Source organism: Alligator mississippiensis, chromosome 11, assembly GCF_030867095.1.
Source record: "Alligator mississippiensis isolate rAllMis1 chromosome 11, rAllMis1, whole genome shotgun sequence".
NCBI lineage: Eukaryota > Metazoa > Chordata > Crocodylia > Alligatoridae > Alligator > Alligator mississippiensis.
In genome coordinates, this window is record NC_081834.1 from 47,037,754 (window position 1) to 47,061,081 (window position 23,328).

Below are 23,328 nucleotides of genomic sequence, written 5' to 3' on the forward strand. Positions count from 1 at the left end.
TATGTCCTGTGGACATGGAGAACAGTTTATAACCTTCCTCTCTTCATGTATTTGAAGATTACGATTATGTCACCCCTCAGTCTTCTCTAAACAAAACCAATCCAGTTCTGTCAACCTTTCTTCACAGGTCGACTTGCCTAGACCCTCTAATCACTTCTGCTGTTCTCCTCTTGATTCTCCCTCTGGTCCATGTCTGTCTTGAAAATGCAAGACCTAAAACTGGGTACATTACTACCACCTGTGGTTTTACCCGTGGGTGAGGGGGTTTGAAATGCTATCACATCTGACTTCTGTTCACTTTGTCATCTGGCTTGTCACCTTGGGTTTTATTAGTTGAATTAAGCAGGGGCGGTGAGGTGCATGCTTTATCAAATGCCTTTGGCCATATTTTGGTGTTTTCAGCCTAGTCTTAACAGCTGCTAATGCTTACTTCAGAAAAGGAAATAATTTGGTGTCTCCATATATTTCAAACATGACCAACCCAACACATTTATGAATACAGTTTTGATGAGAATATTTGCTTCCTTATGATGAGAAAAAATGAAGAATATTTTATTTCCTTCCCTTTTGAAATGAGAAACTATGCTCTTAAATGTAAACATAAGCCCTTTGAACAGCAGTAAAGCTAAAAAACCTTTCAGTTTAGGGCACACAAAAAGTGGTATCTACTTCTTTCCCAGAGCAGTTGTTATAGTCGTAACCACTGTTGGCAGCTCTCCTGATTTTACTGCAAGTCTCACAATATTTGTTGCTTTCCTGGAGTCCAGGGATGTGAAAAAACAACTTTCAAGTTAGAAAGAAAACAATATTTCGTTAGCCTTTGTGGTTGTATAAAAAAAAATTGAAAAATGAAACCCTAAAGGTTCAAAAGTGAGAGGATACACAAAATAATTCAGAATTTTTTGTTTGAAAAATTCATGATTTTTAAGCATGTCACTTAAGGCCTTTGAACAGGTGAGGCGAGGAGTTTGAGTATGTCAGTGCTGTGGTGGGGAGCAGTGAGGGCATCAGTTCAGCTCGGGGGTCTCTTCCAGACCAAGCACAAGTATTAGCTCCCATTTCACTAGCTGCAAACAACTGGAGGGAAGACCTTTTTCTCCTGTAGGCTACACAGAGACGTACATCCCCCGCTCGGACAGCGACCTGCTGCCCGGGACAGGCTGCGTGACACGTGTGTCGCGGTCACCAGCCCGACGGACCGCGCAGGACCCCGACACCCGGGCGCCGCCCCACCCCCCCCCCCCGCCGGGCCGGGCCGCGCTGTCGCTCGGCTGGTAACGGGCGGCCTCTTCCTCTCGCCAACTACTGAATACTGATGGGAATCTCTTCAGGATCCGACTCTTCATCCAATATTTCCAGTATGACTACACGTGCGACGTCCTGTTCAATCGCCATGCCCCTGCGGCACCCGGGAGCTCCCCTCAGGGCAGGGGTGCCTGCGGCCAACGCCTCCCCGGCGGAGCTGCCCAGCGTCTCCAACCGTCGCGGGGCTGCCCTGGCTCCACCATGGCACGGGGCAGGGGCCAGCACTTCTCCGCACCCTCCCTCCGCTTCGCCCTCAGCTGGCGCTCATCCCATCCTGACAGGATATTCCTGCAGGTCCAGGGCCACAGCGCTGCCCGTCCCGCCGCCTGCGGGGCCGCGCGGGAGGCAGGTGCCCATCTCCTCAGCGAGGCCCCTGCAGCGCGGCCTCCTGCTCCCTGCCCAAGTGCCCTCAGCACCGGCCACAGGGCCCAGGGCAGGAAGGCAGTTCCCCCACCGCCAGCCTCGCACACCTGCTGGGCATGGCCAGGGTGTTATTTAAGGTTCAGGATTTCTGACATGACTGCGGTCTGCGCGACAGCCGTCTTCTCACTAGGATCTTCTTAAACACAACCTGGAGGAATGGTCCCGCACCCGGAGTCAGGATTTAGAAGAGTTCCCATCTGAAACTAAACCAACCCTGTCTCCAATTGAGGCAAAACAGTTCCTAGACACAGTAACAAATGAGCCTCTTAAAACTTTTACATAAAGTGTTTCTTTCAGATTTTCTTTTTTAAGAAGCTAACATTTGCTGAAGGATGAGCCAGGCTGTTTGTCAATCATTGTTCCTAGCTGAGCAAGGAGGACAAAGCGGGAGAGTGGGGAAGAAAGGGGGGACAGAGCCATAATGGCCAATTTCTGTGACTTTGCGACAGCAGCAACTACCTGCAGCGGAGCCGGGCTGACGGTGGCACTAGAGGGGGTGCTAGTCCAGCAAGGGCAGGCACCGTCGTTGCGCCCCTCTAAGTCAGTGCCCAGGGCTGCGGCCTCGCTTCCCCACCGTTAGCCATGCTGCTGGAGAGAGGGTATCTCTATGCTGCACAGCACAGCGCAGTCGTTGATGCTTGGCTTAGATCGAGATCAGACAGTTCAGGTAGCAAAGTCAGTCTAGCAGCAGCAGGACAGGCTGTATGGGCTAATTTGTCCTTCAATAGGGTATGCAAGCTAACTTATTTCAGGATAGTGTAGTTACTCCTACACTATAACAGCATGCATGTAGACCTCCTCTGAAAATACAGTAGGAGAAATTAGTGGACATACCTACTGTACAGGTAGACCTCTTGGCTTAAGCTGCAGAGCCCCAGCCTGATTAGTGGTCGCAAAGGTAACTGCTTCAAAGACTTGTCATACAAGGACTGGAATATGGTAGTTACTTCAACCTGCTGTCTGATGCAGCAGTACACTTTCATCCTTCTGTCACCACAGGGACCTCTGCTCTAGGTCCCACTAGTCCTGCGGGAAACAGAACTGCATGGCCTCACCACCATTTCCCGGCTCCTCCCACGTAGCCTGCAGCCATTGCCATCCTAGGGACGGGTTCCCCTTGTTGGCACTGGATTTAGGACCCAGCCTTTATACCTTTGTTCCAGGCAAGCACAACCCTCAGACCGACCATGACCTTTCCATTCGATAATAGGCACATTTATTGATACAGTGATAACAAAAAAGCAGCAATACAAACAACCAGGCAATTCTAGATCTACCCATCTTAGGGCTGTCATCAGAGTCATATACATCTGGTCAGGATGCAGTCTTCACTCTGAGGCTGTCTCTTAAGGGTCAACAGTCTGGAGGTGGGATGCCAAGACCCACAGCCCCCCTCCAGCGGGGTGCATGAGGCAGGGTGCTGGTATGCCCTCGGTCCATGGTGGCCTCAGGGACCCTTCCCAGGGGCAAGGACCCTGGCTTGCACCTGTGTTTCAGCTTTGATAGATGCCTTTAGGGCAGCTTTCAGCCTCCCTGATTTCCCGAAGCAACTGCACAAATGTAGGGGGATCCTCTCTTGTCCTGAGGAGGTTGAGATCACTTAACAGTTGCTCATCATAAAGTATCCCTACCCAGAGCTGCTGCAAAAGAGCCTTGCCAGCCATGTCCTGAGTGAGTCCACCTTGGGCCAGTAGCTGCTGTAGTACTTTCCCTAACCGCAGGGCGTAAGCTGAAGCACTTTCTCCTTTTAGTTGGTATGTCCTATTAAATTCAAGAAACAAAGCCTGAGTTTGCACTGATTTCCCAAAAATGCTAGATTTCCCCAAAATGCTAACTTTCCCAAAAACGCAACACAAGAGTTCAAGACACTGAAGAACCGATATGTTGGTGTTTTCCTTCTTAATTATTCAAACCATTTCAAAAGCCGGGCCTCGGAGACTCTCCAGCAATCGCCTTCTCTTCTCCTCTTCTGAGACTGCCCATGAGGCCAAAGTCTCCGTCACATGGGAATGCCATGCCTCGAAAGCCATTTCCCCTGGAGGGAGTGGGTCCTTCCCTGAAAATATGTGGAGACTCTTGTAGTCAAATGACTCGGCTGATGGCTGCAGGGCCTCCTTCAGGGCTTTTCCCAATGCCTTTGCCCACTCCAGGTCCTGTGTTCTGGAGCCTACTCCACTCCCAGATGGGGCGGCTGGCGCAGAGCCTTCAGCTCCCCCGGGGAGGATTCAGAGCTGGCCCTAGAGTCTGGGTGGGGCACAGCTCCCCTGTCCACTAGAGTTATAGCCCAGACTTCCTCATCTGCGACCTCTAGCATCTGGGGAATACGTAAGGCATCCACTGCAGTTGGCAGTTCACACACCGAGATTTTGGTAATCATAAGTGCCCTCTCTGGGCTCGCTTGCAGCTCTGTGCACCAATGCAGAAGCTCTGCCGTGGTCATGATGATTGGGACCCCTTACACCAATACTCCTACAGTGGAAAGAAAACAATTAGAAAGACAAAAACCAGAGACTTGCTACAAGGTGAGGGAGACGCCCTGCTACGGGCACACGGCACTCTTTAAGCGGGGTACACTGCCAGAAGATCCCGAACAAGCCCCCAAAATGTAACCCTGTGACACAATGTTATCTGCACCCTCACCTGAACAGTGGGATTCTGGGATGCCCAGTAACTGGTGGCTCTGCCCAGCTCCCTGGGTAACTGCTCCAGGTTTCCTGGGAGGAGAGCCTCCCTTGACAAACAAAAACAACCTTGCAGACCATTATAAAACTATACACAGAATGTAATTACTTACAGGATAAATTCTAACTAATTCAATAAAAACAAATAATGCTATATAAAGTAAGCCAGGTGATGGTAGCTTAAAGATCAATGTCTTCTCAGATACACCTTATACCTGGGGAAAACATGCAAATTACCCAGGCTAGGTAATAAACAGATAAATAAATGACGTGTTTATTTACTACTTGTGTCCCTTTGCATTAACTTCAGGGGTCTCAGTGCAGCAGGCAGCGACTCCTCCACTGCAATCTCTGCAAAACCACTTACCCTGTCCAGGCCCTTGTCACCCGGCACAGCCGGCTGCAGGTTCTAGCGGTACCCCCTGCCAGCACACACACCCGGCAAATGCGACCGCCCTCTCCGGGCCCAGTGCCACTCTGCAGAAACCTCACCCTAAGTGGTAGGGCTAGAGTTCCCCTGGCCCTGCCTGCCCCTGGGGCTTCCTATGGGCTAGAGGAGTCCGCCTTAGCTTCTCCCTCCAGCACACTGAGCCTGCTCCTCTTCTGGGTGCAGACAGGGCAGTCTTCCTCTGGTCCTGGTCCTGGTCCTGGTCCTGCTCTCCCCCCACCCCAGCTTACTCACACCACACCAGGGCTTGAAGGAGGTCCTCCCCAGCTTGGGGTCTTCTGATGGGCAGATGCTCTTCTGGGCCCATCCCAACAGGGCTCCAAAGGGGGACGGATGGAAGAGAGGCAGGACAGCTGGGCTTCTCTGTCCTTCTAGCTGGCCAGGCTGCTCCCTCAGTCCAGGGGGCCTCAGCTCCTCACAAGCCTCTTGCTCCAACAAGGGCTGTCCAAGGGACGGCCTGTGGCAAGGCCTTTTCCCTAGCCTGCATGCCCTCTGTTCTCCTCCCTTTTTTATGTTTTGTTTTTTTGTTTCTTCCCCCCAGGATAACCACTCCCCCTTTTAAATAAGTCTTCTCAGCCAATCCCAGGCTTGGACTCTTCCCTGGCCCTCTGTGAATGACCATTTTTTTGTTCTCTCCCATTCAAAAGCCCCTGCTGGGGTTACGTCACTTATTGCTCTGCAGGGCAGGCCTTCGTATCTATTCAGCTGGGTACAATTTTAAAGCTGCAGTGAGGCAGAGAGTGCATTGTGATTAGTGCTGCTGCTTGACCGCAAACGAGGGACACAGCGATTCTGTACTGAAACACTTCATTATTTGTATTACCTTGTCTATGTTTGCTTCATCAAATTGTTACGTTTGGTCTTTTGAAGTGCATGTTCTTTGGAGCAGGGCCTGTCTTTTACTTCCTTTGTATGACACTGAGCACACAGGACTAGATTATTTGGTGCTACCACAGTACATGGACCACATGCAATACCACTAAATTAGACTGCATTCTTTGATCTATTTACTGACCTGTCTCAAGGAAAGAGTCTCACAGGCTGAAATGCAAGAGCTTATCTACAGAATAATTTCATTCATCAGTAAAACAAAAGATTTTGTCTATATGTGATTCCTCTTGCCTAAGGGCAGCTGGGTGTGTCTGAATGACATTCTCTTCAGGAGGAACTTACTAGGATTAGAAGCACACAAAGGGCCCACATTTAGGACGTTTGGTAGTACTTCACAACAGCAAGTTTTGCCATAGGTGCCTTTTTATTGTGTGTCTGTAGCTGTCTGAACAGGTTTCCTTTGGGAAAGGAATTGCACCTGTTCAGGACAGATATGTAACGGGCAGCTGTCTTTGTGTGCAGTGAGGGCACCAGACAAAGAATCTCAAGCTGAGACCAACTGCACTGCAAAGGCATCCTGAACTCTGCAGTTCCTCTGGCTGAACTACCAGACTATCTGCCTAGAGATCCATTTAGCTCAACATCCTGTCTACCACAGAGGCCTGTGCCAGCTGCTTCAGGAAAAGGTGGGGAAAAAAATCTGTCATCTAAAGACATAAAGAAAAATCCTCCTCAGAAGATAAGATAACCTATCAGGTTGAAGTGGGCTTATGTTCTGATGAGAGAGCCTTTGTCACCTTAAATTATTACTTTACAGCTACACTTAACTTCTACTTTGTATTATACATTGCTCCTTTGCTTTTCACTCTCCATCCATGGCCCTCAAAGGATTCTCCCTTGAGGCAGGTACTTTAAGGCAGGCTGCTAAGACAACAGATGCCAGGATGGTCTGCCTATGCCCCAATGCCTCAGAGGAAGGCAAAACCCTCCAGAAGCCAGTTCTATAGAGGAGGGGGAAAAATTCCTTCCTGGCCCCAAATGGTGACCAGCAAAAGCCCTGAGGCATGGGGTAACAAAATGCCACCCACATAACAAGAGTGTTCTCCATTCGGCAACCTGGGGACCACAAACTCATAGTGTCTGTTCTTCATCCAACCCTTGGCCACACTGGCAGATGAATTTCTCAAATCCTTCACCCAAGAGGGGTGTCTCAGGCTGCTTCTCTGGGCAGAGGCTGAAGTCTCTGGGGAGGACAGCTCAGACTGGGCAGTTCTGCTCAGTCGGTGACTCTCGTGCGGTGGCTTCGGCACTGTTGCAGGTTCTCTCCGCAGCTGCCAGGCTCCTTGTGATGTGCCAGATGTCCTCATCGCTCACAGGGGTGCTCTCATGCTCCTGATATTTTGGAGCTGTCTCTACACAGTGCAAGAAAAGGCAGTGAATGTTAAATACAGGCATGGTTACACAGATATAGGACCTTGCTCCAAGGAAATGTGGACTGAGAGCTTTCCCAGGACATGAAAGCCAGAATATATGAATGAGGGAAAACAAAATAGTCCACCCTTAGCTCTCTGTTTGGAAGCAGCTGAACATCTTTAGGCATCATGCCCTGTGACATTCAAGCTGAGCTAGAAGACAAGGACAATAGTTAGAAGTGGGGGAAAGCAGGGTCCAGCCTGTCCTGGTGTTGCTTAGTGACCTGGGAGAGCTTCTTTGAGAAAGGGGGTGACACCTGTGCCATGAAGGTCCATCCACAGGCCCTGGGGCAGGGAGGAGATTTGTGCAGGAGCAGTAGGGCATGAAGCAAAGGAACCTGCCAAAGGTGGGAGAAAAACGAATGGGCCACAGAGGATGGACGCTAGGACTCTCTAGGGGCAGAGGAGAGAATTGCCCACACATGGCAGGGAGCAGGATTGTGTTAGTGCCAAGAGCCTCCCCCTTCCTTCCCACTGATCCCTGTTCCCCAGAGACAGAGGGTACAGGACAGTACCTGCAGGAACAAGTGTGTAACAGGGGGCACCCAAGAAGCTAGCCAGCAGGCTGTGCCCTTGCAGCTCCTTGGGCAGCTCTTTGCAGCACTTCATGAGGACCATCTTCCTCATCACCCTGCTGGGGGTTTCTTCCTTGCAGTGGCACAAGAGCCAATCAGAGCCTCTGCTGCCCCCAGCAAGGATGGGGCATGGGAGAAAGGGATCAAGGCCCCTGGACCCAACACAATCTCCACCCAGCCCCTAAACGATGGATTCCTCACAATGTCTGAGACAGACCCTTCTCTGCCTCCTTAGTGATCCCCACAGTCGAATTCTCAGCCCTCAGCATCCAGAGCTCCTGCCCCACTCCCCACCCACCTCCCTGGCACCTCCTCAGCATGCGCACAGATGGGGATGCTACTCAGGCTCCCAGAATCTGCTCACACCTCCACCCAGGCCCCTGCCAACATTCAGCACACAAGACAGGGACTGGGCTGAAACCAAGGGGTTTTAGCAGTAGCCCAGTGAAATGGGGGCAGATTCCTGCAGAGACCTGTGTCTGAGAGTTGTGGTAAAGGCAGGGGGTGGCAGCCTGGGGGAACAGGGCAGTTTGGCAGTGCCTACTGGCTGAACCCTGCATTCTCCATAGGGCAAGTGAAGGCTCATGGCAGCAAGGGAAATGGCCCCTGGCCTCTTTGTCCAGGGCATGGCCCCTCAGTCTCTGCAGACGAATCCATCTTCAGCCTGCCGCCTGCTATTCACCTGTCCCCGAGGATGTGAACAGGCAGACCCATGGGCATGTTTGGGCCTAGGAGGAATGTTTCCTCCTGCTCAGCTGGGCATGGTCTGCAGGAGTTCCTGCCTTCCCCCTCAGTGGGGCCCTGGACCTCTTCCTTGGATCTCCCGAGTCTTGTTTGGCACGTGCATCTTGCCATTGCAGTGGTAAGACAGTGACAGTGCCCCCTCCCCATGCAGTACCTGTGGCAAATTAAAGTGTGTTTCTAATGTCTCAGGCATGAGATGTCTGGTTGTTGTGCCTGAGGGCTGTTTCCAAGGCTTTGAGGATGAGCTTAGACAGACACCTGTCCAGCTTGTTGAGATGGGTATGATACTGCCTTGAGCAGACTTTATGAGATGACCCCCTGGGTCCACCTTAGCCCTGCTTTCCTTAGAGTCTCTGGTGCTGGAGCACTTTTAGCAACCTGGGTCCTGTGCAGCTCCTAAGCAATCCTCACCTGAGGCTGGGATGGGGAAGCTTTTCCTGAAGGAGACACGCACTGTATCTTTGAGCTCAGCCAGAAACCTTCACCCTGTGGTACATGATGTGTGCAAGGGACAGGCAGGTGTCATTATACTCAGGCAGATGAATTCATTGTTTTAGCCAAATTACTTGGCAGGTTTCCAATTCTCCTAGAGGCCAGTTTCCTCAGAAGTCAGGGAAGTTTTGCACCTTGTAGACAGGTGCAGGCCTTAGCCTCTGCTGAAGTGACCTCAGGGTCACCATATTTTTAGCTATATATACATATCTCACGAATTCAGTTGATCTATAAGGTGCAAATGAACCCTGTCTTGTGCTGGAGCTCAGACTCCTGTGGCTAATGACCTCTCTCTGCTCCTTGTTATGAGTTGAGAGTGACAATACATGGCACAGAGGCGAGGGATCCTGTCTCACTCCCCTGCACCCAAGGCACCTGCTGACCTTGTCCCCAATCAGGAGGCCAGCTTCTCCCAGGATGGCATAGAGGAAGAACATCCCAGCTGCCTTGATATGCAGCCCATGTTGAACTGCCAGCATGGCCCTTTGCGGGAATAATCTCTTTTGTTTCTCTGACAAGATCTTTCTCAGCCCCTGAAAGAAGAGGAGACAAGGCTTGGTGGATCTCAGGGACAGACTCCATCTCCAGGGCCTGGGACCATGTTCTCTCGGACACTTGCAAGTCTTTAACCCACCACAGGAAGAACCTGTGAGCTGGAGACAAGCAGCAGGACTTTCTCCAGAGCCCACCACACAGCCAGGCCAAGGAGACACAACCTTCAGCTTGGCAAGGGGTGGGCACAGCATCCTCACCTCTCCAACTCTTGCCAGGTCCCTGTAGCCCTGGACCTGGCTTGGCCCATCTGGCACTCACAGAACAGCTCATCTGCCCCTCGCATGTTTTGGCCTGGGAGAAGTGGAGACATGAAGCTCTGAGCTGCCACCCCAGCTTTGGCTCAGGCTTTTGGGGGGGCAAGCAGCATTGGACAATGTGAGGCAAATGCATTTCTCCAAGCAGTCCAGCTCCCTGAATCCACTGGGGGCTGCAGTGGGGACTGTGAAGCTGTTCAGACCCGCAGGGGATGAAAGTCCCTTGAAGGGAGGGGAGGACCCAGGGAGGACCCTGCCGGGGGTGCAGTGTAAAGGGAGGACCTGAGTGAGCCTGTGAGAAGAGGGATGCCCAGGATGAGAAGATGTGAGGGGCCACAGATGGGGAAGGCAGGAGTATCCCCGCAGCAAGAGACTCAAGACTCCCTGCTGTCAGAGCCAGCCCTGCCGAGCCCATCCCTGGACCCTTGTGACGGATTGTTACAGTCCTGCCCAGGACCACACAGACCTGATTGGGGGCAGCCCCTTGTCCCAGGCCCGCATCTGTTGCCACGGCTCCCTCCTCATGATACTCTCCTGAAGCAGGTCGATTCCTTGCTGATAGCTCTTAATCTCCCCAACCAGACGCAACTTCTGTGGGATGGAGGAGAGAGCAAAGGAAACTTCAGGACAGGGAGCAGCAAGCAGCTGCCTGGGACAAGGCTCCATGGCCGCACCGGCTGCACCACATCACCCCTCATTCAGAGACCCCCACAGGCCAGTCCCCAGAGCACATGTGCATGTACACACACCAGACACCCCCACAGGTTCACACATGCACAAGTCCTGTCCACACCACATGCACGTACATGCACTTGTCACCAGTGCACACACTGCCCGACAGACACACTTGCACTCACACTCATCCCAGGGCACACGTGCAGACCACTTTCCCATCCACATACTCACATGTGTACAAAACCCACCAGACAGACACACAGCCTTGCACCCACAGTAACACCCGCCCAGGCCAGCAGCCCCACGCCCCACCCCTCAGCAGGCCTTCAGACCCACCCGCCTCACAGGAGGGCAGGGGGTGGGAGGGACGGCGGGCCATGGTCCTACCATCCTCATGACATCTTGCAGCTGACGTAAAATGTCCCTGCTGGGCTTCTGACGCAGCAATGCAGTCTCCTGCTCCTCCAGCTCTTTGGTCAGGGCACGACTACTTCGGAGGAGCTCTTTATATTGGTTGCACCATTGCTTGTACTGAGCAAAATTGGTGATACCCTGCAAGGGGACACATTGTAGTGCCCTGAGCACAGCGACGTGGCAGCTGAATGGAGGGAGCCTCATCATCCCCTAGGGGATCCCGAGGTGCTGGGGAGCCCCTGCCGTCCTCCACATCATCTGCACAAGCCCCCTGACCTCTGGGGCCCTGGCAGGCACCTCAGGCTCTGTCCTGTGCTGCCCAGAGGGGCTCACGCCAGGCCCTCCTGAATGCAGCCTCGCACAAGGGGAGAGCTGGGGCACCATTAGATCCTAGGCACTAGTTCAAGGCCACATGCGTTTCCTTCTCCCATCACATGCCTGGGGGCAAAACTGCCAGGCTTCATTCCTGGTTCTGCCATTCACTCCCTGGGTGGTCTTGGGCACGTCCTCCCCACAGCCTTGCCTTAGTTTCCCCATCTCTAAATCACAGCCGATAGCTCCGCCCAGCAGGCTCAAGTGCTGGGAGGTGCCCAGATGCTGCAAACGGAGGAGGCCTAGTTTGGCCTCTTGGGGCACCTGGGTGTCCATGGACTGTTCTGCCTTTTGCTGCAAGCATTTCAGGCTATTCAGCCAGCTCAGGGCATAGGGGAGTGCAGGACAGGGACCACAACCTGCCCAGACAGGAGAGCTAATGGCAACAGATGTGTCTCTGCCAGCGCCTCACAGCCACTTACCTGCTGTCTGCTCCCAAGCCCTCCAAACATGTCGTGCTCTGGAGGGACCCAGACCCTGGGGGCTTTCCTGCTTGCCTTGGGCTGGCCAGGTGGTGGCTTTGGAGTGCCATGTCCAGCCATGAAGCTTGCCTCCACCTGTTGGAGCTGCCACTGTATCCTATGCCACCCTAAGTCACTAGCACCACAGAGGGGTGGGTCCTCCTCCTCCTCTTCCTTGATGTTTTATCATCATTTAGTCGGAGGGTGAAGATGAATAACACTGACATATTGATGATTTTCAGGGCCTCGAGCAGGCTGGAACAGGATTGAACTTAAATGTCTGAGTGCCACAAAGAACAAGTTGAAGTCTATGTTGGCTGAGCCAGAGGCTTAGCTGAGTCAGGGTGATAGGACAGGATTAGTTCAGAAACGTCCCTCAGACTCACAGTTCTTTGTAGGCCGGGTCCACTTGAAAACGTACAACCTCAGCAGTGACCAACCCGGGGGCACAGGGGCTGCCTGCAAGGTGGAGGGGTGGACTTATCCTTCCCTTTCTGGGTCTAAATGATAGCCTGTCATTGAGATGCCCCCACAAATCCTAAAAGGCTCCACAGGGAGGGACAGCATGAAAAGTTATGCCGCAGTTGGACATGCCTGTCTTTGAGGCACTCTCTCTCATTTCTGCTGCTCTGGGTTGCCACCTATTGCAGCATGGAGTGTATTTCTCACGTGGGACATTGTCTGGGTCTGGGTCTGTTCCCTAACCTTGTGCACTTTGTGTCCCTTGCAGTGTGTTGCACTGGTGAACAGCCTAGGGTGACCACCCGTGCCTAATTGGGTGGGACAGTCCTGGAATGGGAACCTTAAGTCCCGGTCCTGCACTGCACAACAGTCCTGAGTGCTCAGCCTTGCTCAGAGCAGCTGTGGGGAAGGTCTTTGGGGATCAGGCTCAAGTTGGTTTCCCTCTCTCCAGTCCCTTCTTTCACAGGGAGTTTTGTGCTTTGCCTGGGGAATGGCTTCAAGCAAGTGCAACAAGACACAGAGGAGTGAACTTTCATCCCAGTCACAGGGCACTGTCTAATTGCCCCTGTGTCCCTGCACCAGGGGAGAGAGACCTAGTATCACTGAGAATAGCTTACCAGCAGCTGACTTGGCTGTGCAGCGCACCATGCTTCAACGGTGCTGGTCTGACTGCATGTCAGGACACAAATCTAGGAACCAGGACTCCTGGGTAGGGTGACCAAAGGGGGTGGGATTACCAGGAGCCCCACCAGCTACAGGACCGGGAAGTGCAGTGGGACCTGATCCTGCAGGTTTTGTCCAGCCAAGAGCAGGCGCCTGGTCAGTGCCTCTCTCTTTGAGGTGGTTTGTTCTTGTATAAAGCCCAGAGGGAGGAAATGGAGCTGTGCCCAGCTGAGCTGCCCCACTGCAGGTACCTGGAGATGGGGTTTCTCCTCCTTTTTAAAGAAGGGCAGAATTGAGGTACAAATCTGGATCAGTCCCACCAGCTGAGGATTCATTTTCTTGTTAAAATCACGGTCCAGGGGCATGAATATTTCATGTGATTTTAAAGTCCCATCTTGTTTCTCTTAGCAATTAATTCACAGGAGCTTGAGAGTGATAGAAGAACCAGTATCAGGGAGGAAGTGGCTCTCTGATCTCTCACCCAGGAGTGAGCAGGTCAGGACCAGGTCCTTGGGCAATGCTGCTGGAGGCTCCAGCAAGTGCAGAGTTGGGAGGGGAGCAAGGGTCTCTTCAGCTTTCAGGCTTGTGGCCTGCGTTTAGAAAAAAAATTGAAGAATGGGATGGAGCCAAGAGGACCATGTCTTTGGAGTGAGGGGCTGACTAATGTTCCCTGCCAGCTCTGTGAGTAGGAGGCAGGAGCTGGGCATGCTCTGGAGGCCGCCCCCTGCCTAGCATGTGACAAGAAATGTTTGCGCTCTAACCTTGTGTGTATTTTCTCTCCAATTCAGACCATCTTTTCCAGGACAGATGTTGCAAGGCTTCCAAACCCTTCCCAGTTCAGGGTTCACTTCCCTGTCACAATGGTTGAAATGCAGTGTACAGTCAGTGTGGATTGAAACGCTGGTTCTCATTGCAGTCTATTTAGAGCCACCAGTATCGTTGGGGCACAGGAGGGGAGTCGTCCTCTCCTGGGTAATAACAGGCCTGAAGACAAGGTCCAGGGAGAACCCAACAGCTACTGGGCAAAGCAAGAAGCCCATCGGAGGGTGGCAGGAGTTTCCCCCAGGTGGAAGGAAAAGGCCAGCAAGAGAAAGTCTGGGAGGGACAAGACTCCTAGAGTGGGCAAGCAGAGAGGTAAAATGGTGGTGGGTAGGAGAGGTTCAGATCTGTTCCAGGGCAAAGGTCTCTAGAAGAGGATGGCTTCAAGCATGGGCGACTGGTGGCCTCCTGAGTCAGGTGGGGCACATGCCCCGCCCCCCCAGCAGCCAGTCAGAGACTGTTGGGGGAGGTCCCCCACAGCCAATCACACCGACCAGGGGGTGTCCCAATCTCAGGGACCCTGCTCCCCAGCTGGTGCTTGCAGGGAGGGCACCAGTGGTCCTGCCTGCTGCCCCAATCCTCACCCAACCAGTGCATACTGGCTGCCAGGGGGTGCACCAGCACCCTCAGGGGGTGCACATGCACCCCTGGGTACCCCCTATGTGTTGCCACTGGCTTCAAAGAGAATGCCATAGTTTCTTTCAGGGGAAGGTGTCATCCCCATCGAACGTCAGTGACTGCAGGTCCAAACAACTGTGGATATTCCCTGGAGGTAAGGTAGAAGGCCTCAGTGTAAAGAGTGCGAGGGGTTACCAGGGCCTGTGAGCACCTGCCCATCTCCTGCCCCACATCTCTCAGGGCAGGTGAGGGGCCTGCAACACCGAGGGGGCTTCCCATGTCTGTGCAGGAAATGCAGAAACAGGTGGAAAATCCACCCCCTACAATGTGGGCACTCAGCCCCTGGCAGACAGAACTAGGATTCCATCCCATTTCATTCATACAAAGGCAACTGCACATTATAAGGAAGCTGTAAGTGCGGCAGGGCCCTGTTTGTAACTTGGTCTCCACAATATGGTCTCCTCACTGAGGGCCTTTCTGTCACGTGGAGAGGCCTGTGCCTAGGATCATGTTCCCCCAGTTCTTCAGGAGAAAGAATGCGGGTTGGCGCATTAGGGTGGTACGCTCCTCAGGGTCTACTAAATCTGACCCGTGTTCTAATATTAATTGTCCCAACCATATTACCAGTGTTTCACCTGGATTCACCCTGTGTGCTGGCATAAGAAACTAGCTGCTCCCAGCGCTAAGGAAGACCAGCTGAAGAAACCCACCACCTCCAGGTCCAGGGGAGCTGGAGGTGGCCCTGGGTGCACTTGGGCAGCTGGGAGCCTGGAAAAGAAGAGCACTGGGCAGGAGAGTTGTGCAGCCCCCCACTCAGGGCATGGGGGCAGCCTGGAACCCAGCCCTGCAGCCCCCAGCAGGAGGCAGCCCTCTAGTAGAGGTGCAATGGAGGGCCCAGCCTCCCTGGGGCAGGAGCTAAGCCAGTCCTGCAGCAGCCCCAGCCTGAGCTGCTGCTCCTCCTCCGTGGACTTGAACAGCTCTCTGGAATCCAGAAGTCCCCCCACCCCTGGCACCAGCATCACTGGTGAGGTGATGCATTGTGGGCCAGGAGAGCTCAGTGCCATTTACTCTGTGAGGCCAGTAGGACGGTCAGTGGGGATGGGCAGGTGGATCCATTCCTGGCCAAGGCAAGGGAGCTGAGCCGCACAAACCTCCTGGTCCCCATGTGTGGTGTGGCCTTGTTGGGAGTGGGTGAAGGGGGAGGCAGGGTCAATTGTGGTGGGGACAGGTACCTCCCAGGGGAGCAGGGACAGTCCAGTATGCTCTCAGGTACCGGGGCTGTGAGAGTGCAGGGGCTGAGGAGGGGGATGGAGAGGAGCCATGTGAGACTTGCAAAAACAGGGGGCCCTTGTGTTGGTGAGGGGAGCACGACACCATCTCTGCCCCACACTCCAATTTCCTTCTCTTTACGGATACAGGACTCACCCTCCCCACTTTTCTCGCCACTGCAGTGATTTCCAGCCTGGCTGGTGAGGAGACCAAAGGCATGGAAGAAGAGGAAGAGGATCAGGGAAAAGATTGGAAGAGCCTGGAGGAAGCTGCCGTCATAATCAGAAAGCATCTCCAGGAACCAGGGGAGGTAGGAAACTTCCCCAACGGAGCTGGCACCCAGTCAGTCCTCCATTCCCTCCCTGAGAGAAGCCATCCCCTGTGACCCAGAGCTGGCAAGGGGAGATGTTCACCCACGAGCTGTGCTGTAGGTGGGTGGGTCCCCTCCACCATAGACACTGTCCTGCTCCTCTCTGCGCCTGTCTTGGAGGAGATGCATGTCAGCACTGTGGGGGTCCCAGGGGGCCTGAGTCCCACAGGGGGTTTGGGGAGGACAGAGAGGTCCTTGGCTAAGAACTGGGCTTTGCCTCAGTCCCACTCCTGGTGGATGGAGCCCAGGAAGGACGGACAGACAGTGCCTGCTGCAGGAGCTCCTCATCTGTGCGTAGCCATGGAATAGAGGGGAAAGGAGGCCGTGGAGCTGGAACTCTGTGAAACGGCCATCACTGAGATCGTGGTGAATAGGAGGTCACACAGGATGGTGCAGGGAGAGGGAAGGAGAGGAGAAATGGTTTCTTGAGTCCAAGAAGGAGGGGAGAGGTGGAGCTGGAACAAAGAGAGAAGGGCAGGTGCACCTGGGCCTTACTGCTGGGCTGGTGCAGAAGAGAAGGGCAATTCTGGTAGAGGCTGGGGGGAATCATGTCTGGAGGGCAGTTGAAGGTGCAACCAGGGAGCAAGTGGGTAGTTCAAGTGACATGTTTGAGTGGCTGTGGGAGGGAGAGGGCCAGCCCACCTGGGTTGGTAGCAGGGGGGCGTGTGAGCCAACGCAATGGGGTGGGCGAGATCCTGCTGCCTGCACCTGGAGCACTGGGTGGTCTCCTGTGCAAGATGGAGCTGTGCCCTGTGGTGCCCTAACCTCGCCCTTCCCTTTGGGTTTCACAGGAGCTGATGGAGGATGTGTCAATGGAGGAAGACCTGGGAAACATTCTCCCTGACAGCATAGCTGCCATCTTGTATCTCAGGTACCAGGACCCCCTGGCTCTATTTTTGGGGGTCTCCTTTCCATAGCCTGCTCCAGGCATAGTACTCCCTGGTCCTGGGGCCTTTGTAGCTCTGGAGCAGCAGGCAGGAGAATCATCATGGAGCCCTGACCAAGTCCCCAGGCTCCAGGTTCCTATGGAAACAGAAGGATTTCATGCCCTTGTACTTTGTAATGGTGGTGGGGGGAGGTGGAGAGAGAAAGGTGGCCCTGGGGAAGCTGTGGGTTGGGGAAGGTAGGACATGCATGGACTCCCCGATCCTAGGTCCCAGGGGCCCTCAGATGAAGAGGTGCTAAGAGAGAGGTGGAGGAGGAAGCTGGCTTCACTTTCCACTCCAGCAACCAGGCAGCATGGATTGCCTCATTCAATTCCTCCTGGTCTTTCTCGTATCTCAGGTGGCCTTCTGGCTGCTGGAATCACTGGTAGGTGCAGGGCAGACACAGGGAAGGAGGCTTCTGGACTTTGCTGGTTGCCTTCTCCTCTCCTTTCTGCTCCATGTGTCAGGGTGTCAAGCTTCCCCATCCCAGCCTCAGGTCAGCATTGCTTAGGAGCGGCACAGGATCCTGGTCGCTATAAGTGCACCAGCACCAGAAACTTGTAGAAAACCAGGGCTAAAGTGGACCCCAGGGGGTCATCTTGTCCAGCCTCCTGCTCGAGGCAGGATCATGCCCACCTCAACAAGCTGGACAGGTGTCTGTCTAAGCTCATCCTCAAAACCTTGAGAACAACCTCAGCAACTACGACCAGGGGTCTCACACCCGAGACATCCGAAACCTGCTTTAAGTTGCCACAGGTACTGCATGGGGAGGGGTACTGTCACTGTCCTACCACTGCACGGGCAGGATGCATGTGCCAAACAGTGCTTGGGAGATCCAAGGAAGAGGGCCAGGGCCCCACTGAGGTGGAATGCAGGAACTCCTGCAGACCATGCCCAGCTGAGCAGGAGGAAACATTCCTCCTAGGCCCAAACATGCCCATGGGTCTGCCTCCCCATGTCCTCAAAGCCAGCCCAGTCACAGGTAGCGTTCTGAAGATGAATTCAGCTGCAGAGACTGAGGGCCCGGGCCTTGGGCAAACAGGTTGGGGGGCATTTCCTGGGCTGCCCCTGAGCCTGTGCTTGCCCTATGGAGAATGCAGGATTCAGCCAGTCAGCACTGCCAATCTGCCGCATGCCCTCGGGCTACTACCCTCTGCCTTCCCCAGGGTTCAGTGATAATGGTCCCTCTGGGAACCTGCCCCCATTTCACTGGGCTGCTACTGAAACCAGTTTTCAGCCCAATCCATGCCCCACGTGCTGAGCGCTCGCATGGGTTTGGTGGGAGGTTTGAGTAGATTCTGGGAGCCTGAGCAGCATCCTCATGTGGGCCTGTGCTGAGGAGGTGCCAGGGAGGTGTGTGGAGAGTGGGGCAGAAGCTCCGGCTGCTATTGGCTGGGAAGTGGGCAGCCTCACCTGCCCCAGGACCTGGAAGTGCAGAGGGACCTGATAATGCAGTTTGTGTTCAGACCAAAAGCAGGCACCTGGTCATTGCCTTTCTGGGGTTGTTTGTCTCTGTGTGAAGCCTGGAGGGAGGAAACAGAGCTCTGCCTGGCTGAGCTGCCCCACCGCAGACACCTAGAAATGGGGTTTCTCCTCCATTTTAAAGAAGTGCAGAATTGAAGCAGAAAACTGGATGAATTCTACCATCTGAGGATTAACTTCCTTGTTGAAGTCACCTTCCAGGGGGACACGTATTTCATGTGAGTTAATGTAATTTTAAAGTCCTATGTTGTTTCTGTTAGCAATTGTGTGATGCCAGCTGGAGAGCAACAGGACACCTGGTCTCGGCGGGGATTTTACTATGTGATCTCTCACCCAAGATTGAACAGGTCAGGATTGGGTCCTTGGGCAATGCTACAGGAGGCTCTGGCAGGGGGAGAACTGGGAGGGGAGCAAACGTCTCTTCTGCTTTCAGGCTTGTGGCCTGTGTTCAAAAAAAACCGTGAAGAATGAAGACAGAGAAGGTCCCAGGGAAGGCACCCCGGTCCTCCTCTGGCATTCCTGACTCCCAGCCCCAGACTCCATCCCAGGGGCTGCCTGGACTCCAGAGGACTTCAACCCACAGTCAATCGTGTGGGGGGAGAGCTTGGGGGCAGGAGCAAGGAGCTGTGTCTTTGACCCTGAGCGCATCTGCAACCCCCTAGCACCAGGGATGCAGGGGGATGGGTGAAACCCAAGGGACAACTGCCTGTCTCCTGGAGAGCAGGGGAGGAGCAGATGGGTGTAGAGGGGGTGCCTTGAACCTAAGTTGATGACGTTGGCTCAGTGCCAGGATGGACAGGCTGAGGCGGGTGTTGAGGACAACCAAGGTAGGCTGCGTGCCAGAAGAGAGCAGCAGGGGGCCTGGGCGGGAACATTCGGGCCCTGCCTGCACTGACAAGGAGGGGGCCATCAAGGCAAGGAAGTGGCTGTACCCCATGTGCTAGCAAAGAAAACCAGCAGCTCCCAGCCCCAAGGAAGAGAAGGAAAAGAAACCCACAACCTCCAGGTCCAAGTGGAGGGGACCCTGGGTGTGCCCAGGCAGCCAGGAGCCATCAAAAGAAGAGCACCAGACAGAAGAACCATGTTGCCCCTTGCCCAGGGCATGGAGCAGCCACTGCAACCTGGTAGGTCCCCCTGCCAATGTCCTGTCCCACAAGCCAGCCACTGGCATGTGCGGGCACAAGCTCCATGGCACTGACCCTGGGCTCTCCCTCCCCTTCCTGGTCACACAGAGGATGCACACGGGGAACCTGGAGGACCTACTGTGGTGCCTTCTGTCCAGCTTGGGCAGCTGAATTTCCTGTGGGAGAGGCTGGGCTTGGGGAGGGATGGCTACCAGCCCTGTGAACTGCACAAGCCTCTCTCAATGCGTTTGGAGCTGTAAGGCAGACAGCCAAGCCAGAGCTCAAAGCCTCAGCCCTGAGGAGGAGGGCACAGCCAATGGTGCTCTGTACAGCAGGGGCATGTGCCTGTTGATCTTGAAGTCTTCTTCCCACTGCAATTCACATTCTGGATGGAGGCGCCAGATGGCCAGCACTGAGTCCTGGGCATGAGGACCAGCACCACTGTCATCTCCTTTGCAGTCCATCTTCTCCCACAATTTGAGGTCAGTGAATCCCGACCTGCAGCATCCTGGTCCCCTGCCCTTGTCAGGGCCCTCCTGGGAGAGTGGAGTCAGAGCTGGGAACTGAGCTTTACTCCAGGGCTCTGCTTCTGTCTCATTGGTGCCTCTGGCTCTCTTTTTGGGGGCCTCTTTTCCATCGCCTGCTCCGGGCATGGTCCACCCTGGTCCTGGGGCTTTTGTAACCATGGAGCAGCAGGCACAGGGAATCATCATGGGACCCTAACCCAGTCCCTGCGCTCCAGGTTCCCATGGGAACAGAAGGATTTCATGGCCTGGCACTATGTTCTCTGCCCCCGCCTTGTGCTTTGTAATGGTGGTGGGGGGAGGTGAGAGAGACAGGTGGCCCTAGGGAAGGTGCGGGTTAGGGATGGTAGGACACGCATGGGTTCCACCCTCCTCTCCTTCTCCTTAGGGCTCCCCTAACATGCCTGAGGTGGGGGACACGGCAGCACACCTGGGTCTGTCCATCAGTGACAGCTGCAATACCATGGAGAGCTTGTATTGCCTCGCTCAAATCCTCCTGCACCAGAGGGGTAAGGAGACCTAGGTAGAGCTCAGGACTGTGATGCAAACTGTGCCCCCCCACAAAGCCTGATCCAAAACTGGGCTCAGAGCCTTGTGTCTCCACTTCTCCCAGGCCAAGACATGCGAGGGGCAGATGAGCTGTTCTGTGAGTGCCAGATGGAACCAAGCCAGGTCCAGGGCTACAGGGACCTGGCAAGAGTTGGAGAGGTGAGGATGCTGTGCCCACCCCTTGCCAAGCTGAAGGCTGTATCTCCTTGGCCTGGATGCATAGTGGGCTCTGGAGAAAGGCCTGCTGCTTCTTTCTAGCTCACCAGGTTCTTCCTGCATTGGGTTAGGGGTTTGCAAGTGTCCAAAGCAACATGGTCCCAGGCTTCAGAGATGGAGCCTGTCTTTGGGATCCACCAAGCATTTTCTCCTCTTGCTTTCAGGGGCTGAGAAAGATCTGGTAGGAGAAACAAAAGAGATTGTTCCTGCAGAGGGCCATTCTAGCAATTCATCAAGGGCTGCTGCATGTCAAGACAGCTGGTCTGGTCTTCCTGTATGCCATCCTGGGGGAAGCCAGCCACTTGATCGGGGACAAGGTCAGCAGGTGCCTTGGGTGCAGGGGAATGAGACAGGATCCCTCGCCTCTTTGCCATGTATTGTCACTCTCAACTCATAACAAGGAGCAGAGAGAGGTCATTAGCCACAGGAGTCTGAGCTCCAGCACAAGACAGGGTTCATTTGCACCTTATAGATTAACTGAATCTGTGAGATATGTATATTTAGCTACAAATATGGTGACCCTGAGGTCACTTGTCTATAAAGTGCAACTCTTCCCTGACTTCTGAAGAAACTGGCCTCTAGGAGAATGGGCCAGTCAAGTAATTTGGATAGAACAATTAATTTTTTCATTGTTTTTCACAATGCCTGAGCGTGATGGCACCTGCCTGTCCCTTGCATGTGTCATGTCCCACAGGGTGAAGGTCTCTGGCCAAGCCCAAAGATAAAAAGCACACCACCATCAGAAAAGCTTCCCCATCCCAGCCTCTGGTCAGGATTGCTTAGGAGCTGCACAGGACCCAGGTTGCTACAAGTGCACCAGCTCCAGAAACTCTTAGAAGAGCAGGTCTAAAATGGACCCCAGGGGGTCATCTCGCCCAGCCTCCTGCTCGAGGCAGGATCATGCCCACCTCAACAAGCTGGACAGGTGTCTGTCTAAGCTTATCCTCAAAGCCTTAGGAACAACCTCAGGCACAATGACCAGACATCTCACACCTGAGGCATCACAAATGAGCTTTAAGTTGCCACAGGTACTGCAGAGAGAGAGAGGGCACTGTCACTGTCCTACCACTGCAAGGGTGCCAAACAGCGCTCTGGAGATCCAAGACCAGGCCCTCACTGCAGGGGAAGGCAGGAACTCCCATGGGCCATGCCCAACTGAGCAGGTGGAAACATTTCTCCTGGTCCTAAACAAGCCCATGGGTCTGCACCTCCACCTCCGCAGAGCCAGCCCAATCGCAGGTAGCAGGCTGAAAATGGATTCTGTTGCAGAGATAGAAAGGCCAGGCCCTGGGCAAACAGGCTGGGGGCCATTTCTCCTGCTGCCCCTGAGCCTGCACTTGCCTTATGAAGAATACAGGATTCTGCCCATAGGCACTGCCGAACTGCCCCATTGCCCTGGGCTGCCACCCCCTGCCTTCCCCAGGACTCAATGACAATGTTCCCTGCAGGAACCTGTCCACATTTCACTGGGCTACTGCCAAAACCCCTTAGTTTCCGCCCAATTCCTGCCCCATGGACTCATGCTGAGGAGGTGCAGGACAGGCATGTGGGGAGTGGGGCAGGAGCTCTGGCTATTGAGGGCTGAGAATTCGACTGTGAAGGTCGCTAGGGAGGCAGAGAAGAGTCTGTCTCAGACATTGGGGGGAATCCATCTCTTAGGGGCTGGGTGGAGATTGTCTTGGGTCTGGGGGCCTTGATCCCTTCCCCCCATGCCCCATCCTTGCTGGGGGTAGTAGAGGCAGCTCTGGCTGGCTCTTGTGCCCCTGCAGGAGGAAATCTCCATCAGGGTGTTGAGGAAGCTGGTTCTCATGAAGTGCTGCAAAGAGCTGCCCAAAGAGCTGCAAAGGCTGCTAGCTAGCTCCTCCTTTTGTTGGTCACCATTTGGGGCCAGGAAGGAATTTTTTCCTCCCTCATCTATAGAACTATCTTCTGGGGGAGTTGCCTTCCTCTGAGGCATTGGGGCATCGTCAAATCATCACGGCATCTGTTGTCTTAGCAACCTGCCTTAGTGCACCTGCCTCAAGGGAGAATTCTTTGATGGCCATGGAGGGAGAGAAAAAAGCAAAGGCAAAATGTATATTGTGGAACACAGAAGTTACAGGTAGAGGTAGAGTAATAAAGTTGAAATTAAGTTTCCTTTTCTTATAAGTGTCGGTGTTCATCTCATATTCCTGTGTGAAACAAAAACTCATGACATACAATGAAAGAAAGAAGTCAACATGATCCATCACCAAAGAAAACCAACTGTCTTCCTGGTGTTTTTAACTGAGGAAACTGAGGTCGATCTGATTCAGAAGTGGCTAATACTGTTTGATTGGGAAAGGCCTTTGCTCCTCAGAGGGTCAACCTTGGGTGGTCAGGTAGGTGTTTCAAGAAACTTCCAAAGGGAAACTCTTCCTCCGCTCTAGGCTGGAGTTGCTGCCATGGCCATGAGGAGACCTAGAAAGAGGGAGGGCCAGCATGGCAGAAGAGCAACGTCTTTGGTACCCAAGGCACTCAACTCCGATGTGAAAGACCCAGCTGTATATCCCTGTTGGAATGCATATTTCTCCAAATTGGCTCGTGTCCATCTAGAGGGAGAGTTGGAGACCAAGCAGGGTGTGG

At 53.9% G+C, this 23,328-nt stretch overlaps 3 long non-coding RNA genes across 3 annotated transcripts; 2 read left to right on the forward strand and 1 right to left on the reverse strand.

The window, feature by feature from the left end:
- Window positions 1-2,921: 2,921 nt before the first annotated feature.
- LOC132243818 (uncharacterized) lies at window positions 2,922-5,754 on the reverse strand. Its single transcript, XR_009455389.1, has 2 exons — window positions 5,092-5,754; window positions 2,922-4,197 (listed from the first exon to the last, which is right to left on the reverse strand). It is a non-coding gene; the product is annotated as an uncharacterized LOC132243818 (long non-coding RNA).
- Window positions 5,755-12,583: 6,829 nt separating this feature from the next.
- Window positions 12,584-18,692, forward strand: LOC132243821 (uncharacterized). Its single transcript, XR_009455395.1, has 3 exons — window positions 12,584-15,843; window positions 16,695-16,774; window positions 18,572-18,692. It is a non-coding gene; the product is annotated as an uncharacterized LOC132243821 (long non-coding RNA).
- Window positions 18,693-18,730: 38 nt separating this feature from the next.
- On the forward strand, window positions 18,731-22,929 carry LOC109286079 (uncharacterized). The gene is made up of 3 exons (XR_009455396.1): window positions 18,731-19,917; window positions 20,348-20,667; window positions 20,889-22,929. It is a non-coding gene; the product is annotated as an uncharacterized LOC109286079 (long non-coding RNA).
- Window positions 22,930-23,328: the final 399 nt, after the last annotated feature.